The sequence below is a fragment of the Pempheris klunzingeri genome, chromosome 12, assembly GCF_042242105.1.
Source record: "Pempheris klunzingeri isolate RE-2024b chromosome 12, fPemKlu1.hap1, whole genome shotgun sequence".
Classification (NCBI taxonomy): domain Eukaryota; kingdom Metazoa; phylum Chordata; class Actinopteri; order Acropomatiformes; family Pempheridae; genus Pempheris; species Pempheris klunzingeri.
The window spans coordinates 12,529,744-12,534,932 of NC_092023.1; positions in this window are offsets into that span (position 1 = coordinate 12,529,744).

The following is a 5,189-nucleotide window of genomic DNA, read 5'->3' on the forward strand; positions in this document are numbered from 1 at the left end:
TAAAATGTCCAAAGTCTCTACAGCAATGTAGTAAGTCTTATTTCACATTTATCTCTACAATCTACATTACTCTCATCCTTGAGTTGTAATAGAAATAAATCTGATAATTTGGCCTCTTTGCTGCCCTGGCAAGAGTTAGATGAGAGGATTGATAGAGCTCACTAACTAACACATTGCATCTTGTTTGTTTCATCTATACAAGGAGCAGCGACTTCTGGGAATATCTGCTGTTAAGAAATTGTTCAATGATATACACATGAGAGACGACTTGTTAATTAGTGAGATATACAGCCAGGCATTATGCCAAGCAACACTAATTGTGTTGAAGTCTAACCTAGAAAGAAAAATAAGCATGTTTCCCAAAATGTCAAAATATAGGCTAAAATATTTTTTTTGTAAATGGGAGGTTATCAACCATCCGAAACCACTGTTGCATGTGACTGGCGTGCCCTATTCTTCTGTCCCCACAGCATACGCTCAGTTCCTCCATGTAAGAATTGGTACATCATCGTGACCACAAAGGGTAACGCCACATGTTGCTAGACTGAATTAGGAGAGACACTGTTAAAGTCTGTTCATTCAGGGTCACGGTGGGTGTGTCACTGTACCAACTCAAGCATTGGAGGGGAAAAAAAAAAAAAAAACACTGTCGTACCTGCCTGTGTCATCTGCTGCTGGAGTGGCACTGCAGCTGGATAATCGCGCCCTCACACTGACAGCACAACAATAAACTGACAACCGCCTGTGCTTTATGCTTCGCCCTAAGCGTGGTTGGTGGCAGCATTGGGGATGTGAATGGGAACACAATAAGCTTTTAAAAATAACTAAAGAAAATTTTAAAAAAAAGCAAGACATCAGTAGGGTCCCATTGGGGAAAGAACAGGAGTCAGAAAAACAGCTGAAACCCTGCAAACAAACATCCATCCCTGATTGTTTTGCCAAGGAAATGTCACTTACTGTAGTTGAAATGCAGAATGCCTGAGGATGTCCTTTTTCCTTCTCTGGCTGTGTCTGTTTCATACATCCTGTCCGGTTTGCCAGTACCTATGTCCTTGGTGTGTGTGTGTGTGTGTGTGTTTGTTTTATTCCACATCCCTTTCCCCTCTCCTGCTCCTTGATCCAAAGCTACTGGGATCAGCTGAATATGCTATCACGTACTAACACCTCTCCAGCATAATCAGATCCTTTGATGATGTGATGTGTCGGGGACGAGGCCAATCAGATTGGGAAGAGTATGTGCTTGTGTGTGTGTGTGTGCGCGTGTGTGTGTCTGCGTTAAATCTCTTTTCTCCGTCGTGTCTGGTGTTTGAGTGTGTTTTCACATGTCAGAGCCATTTACAAGTGCCTGAACGCATCCTCTTTATCTCTTTGTGTATTTAAATTGAAAAATTAAAGAAACGACTCCCTGTAATGAATTAGACCCATTTTCTATGCTTAGTATTTTTACCTCTGTAAAAAAAAGAGCAAAATTATATTATATATATATCAAGTGTATGTTGTACATTTTTATTTCTATTTTGTTTTTTTAAAGATAACTTTCTAACATGTACGATGGATGTAGCTCTTGCTTTCGAGAAGGATCAGGAAGTACTTTGTAGATACTGAAGGGTGGCCAGGTCTGTGAGAAAACTAAAGTGAAATGTGTGTCTTACTTTCCGCCTCCAGTAAAATGAGACAAAACAGTGAAACCACACACGAGTCTGCTGCTTGTTTTTACTCTCAGATTGAAGGTACTCCCCCATAAATATCCAGTGTGAAGCAAAGAACAGCTCATGCTTTTTCTTTCGTGTATCAAACAGCAGCTTTTCTGCTGCAGTGCTTTTATTGTTTACCTCCACGTTCCTCTCATTTTAGTAATAATTATTCTATCAGAGCATCAAATCAAATCTCGGCTCATTAAAGGAACAAAATGAGCAAATTGGGGAAAAAAGAAATAGGCAAAATGCTTCAAAGATTGTTTTTTTTTTTTTTTAAATGGACACTAATAATAAAAACATGAAAATGTAAGGAATTGTCTAAAAAAAAGGAACTTAATGGGGAAAGATTGTGAATTGCTGTGCTTGGGAACAGCAGTGCTTTGAGCCAAATAACATGCTCACAGTGACCATGCTAACATCCCGATGTTACTTGTGTACGGGAGGTAATCAGATCAGCAGGATTGATCCTCAGGGGAACATGAATGTCTGTAAAAACTTTCATTCAAATTTAGTATTTTATTGCAATTAAAATCAGAACAACTCCTGTGGCAAAGCAAATGTAGTTAAACAAATCAAATTAAGTATGTATTGTGTTCTGGTGGGACAAATATTCATCAGATCATCAAAGTCCCTCATACAATATCTAAAATGGTTTATTGAAAGTATATTTTGAACAAGGACGGTCTCCTAAACACTCAACCAATAGGCTTAAGCTATAGTATCCTTAAGCAAGTTTAAAAAAATCCAGACTCTTTAGAGGGCAAGAAAACTGCTAGTGAGGAAAGATGTCACCCACTGTAGGATAAAAATGTGAGCCAAAGCCCGAAGGTCATGTTTTAAAAACTTGAATAGTTCGATGCACGAAAGTCTTTGTAAGGTATTTAATGAAAGAAAGCACAAAGAAAAAAAAACTCTGCCTAGTAAACCCTGTTTCTCTCTCTTCAAGATGTCTGTCCCCAGCTGCTTCCCTCCTCGGCAGGAACATGTGATAGCCATCGAGGACGTCGAGCTGTTTCACTCAGGATGTCTCTGGAAAAGCATGTGGGCGATAATGATGGAGCACGAGAGAGAGGGGAGGAGGAAGGAGAAAAGAGAAGAAAAAGAAGGTCCCTCAGGGCTTTTGGGGGCCTGCTAAGCAGCTCAACGGCTGCAAACAGCATCACAGTCCACATGTGCAAACATTTAAGATATCTGCTGGTGTAATGGGGTCAGCGTGGGCCCTCTCTGGGTGCACAGAGCACCGGCGCTCATTTCCCAGTGAAGTTTACAGGAACGGGTGGCTTCTCCCGCACCAGCGCTGTGGTCTCATGTCCAAAGATAGGCAGAGTTTAGCTAGTTTTATCTCCACATGCTGACATTTTGTTTGACATTTTTATCCAGCGAGCATTACTTTTTGCAACATTTCAGCCTGTTGTGTTTCTCAGTTGGGTCTAAATTGCCCGATAAACCCACACTGAGCTAAGATTTGTTGCAGATCTAAAGCTTGCAAGGAACCAGATAATTGTTTAAGCATTGCCTGACTAGAGTTCAAACTCTACACCTGCGATAAAGCGTGTGAGACCGCTGAGAAAAGCCCTTCTCTACTCCTTCATTGTGGAAAATGTCTTAGCTGGTAAGAGTTTCATAGGAAACTTAAGTCATTTCCATCTATAATACCAGTAAAAGTCCTCTCAAACATAAGTAAATGTTTTAGCTGTAAAATGTTAGAAAAGTATTGATGGTGAAAAAGAGTTCTCAATTTTTTCCAACTTAATTTTAATATTAGCTTGACAATTATATTCTCTAAAACTCTTCAAAGAATAGGAAAACAATCTCACCACAAGGTCCATTTAGTGGCTTTTGATCGTATGACAGCAGATGGATGTTGGTGTTCCTATTTTTGTCTAAGCACCTTGGCTTCAAAGCTGAGGTTTAAGGTCCATTCGTGCCGTAAGTGCCCTGTTTAAAATGTCTAAAAATTCATTGTGCAGTCAAGCTGAAATAATGCACCCATAAAAACTTTGACATTTTGGTCTGAGATTCATGCAATTCAACATATAGAATGTACAATCTGAATCTGCAGAGTCACCGGCCACCACAGCTGTGAGATAATAAAATGTAGAGTTCTAATAGTTTAATAGTGGTATAAAGTAAATCCCCGAGGGGCAGGTGATGCTCAAAGTCTCAAGCAGAGTACCAGCCCCTCAAAAGTGCACCAAAGTAAAGTTTTTTTAGTAAACGTCCTTTGTCACTTCCCACTTCTCCTGAAACCTGGTGATGCCTCTTTGTGCTCTGATGGGGGGGGGGGGACTTCAAACGGTGCTTCAGAGGTAACAGTTCAGGGTTAAGAGGGAAGTAGCAAGAGTCGAGGGATTAAAATGGAACAAGGCCGGAAGAGTCTGGGTGAGATCTTTATTTCAGGCACGGAAAGAGAGCCTCTTCCTCTGGTGGCGCCAGTCCTCTGCCACTGTTCCATTTCCTCTTCCTCCTTCTGGTCTGCGTGTGGCGCTCTCCTCCTCCTCCGTCCTCTCTGATGGCACAGTTCATCTGCCTACCCATCTAAACTGAACTGCTGGGCAAACAGCTTTACAGCTTTCTCTTTTGTGGCTCAAATGATTAATTGATTAAATAGAATGATTATAAAATGGCAGATTAGTAGATATGAAGAGAACAGCAGCTCTACAAAAGATAAAAACCTTCAGTACTTTTTGCAGACATGGTTAAAAAACCTAAAACCTAAGGTCTGTGAAGTCACAAAACTTAAAATCCACATCAACCAAATTCTCAAACAGGGTCAAAATCATTTTAGCGTCAGCTGAAGCTTGTGTTATTTAGATTGAATGCTACGGTGTAATTTCCACATTTCCAGATTAAAAGCCTGTATTGACATCAGACCTCTGCTCCATTCTCAGAGATGTAAACAGGAACAACCAAACCAGACATTATATTCTCCACTGATGACAGTAACAACGTAGTTTCCATGTTGCAGAGCTGTAAGGAAATATGTCAGTAAGACGACCAGTAGACACCAGTCACCGCTAAAACGGGTTTTAACATTAGCACAAGGCTGTAGCAGCAAAACACTTCAAGTGAAAAGGTGCTTTTTATTGTTTATAAATTCAACTTTGTGTTTGTAGGAGAGGGAATGCGGAATTTCTTCTTCTAAAGGTCACGTAAGAAATATTTGGTTTTTTAAGATGTGCTCTAACGAACCAGCACCCAGAGCTCAAATCAGATACAGCAGTGGACAGAAATCGGTTCTGTGTGGCATCTTGGTTTCTGCTGATATTTTGTCTGTGAACTTTTTTTAATTAATTTGTCTCGGGCGAATGATGACTCACAACTTGAGTTGACTGGCTGTATGTCAACAACTAGAGCATGTTATTGCAGGCTATGTGTGATATCTTCTATTTCCATCTGACAAAACAATCTCAACTTACTCAGTTCCGCTGAGATTTTTTCTAGAGCTTTCAGCTGTATCACATGGTCTTCAGCAGCAGGAGGGGTATGCTC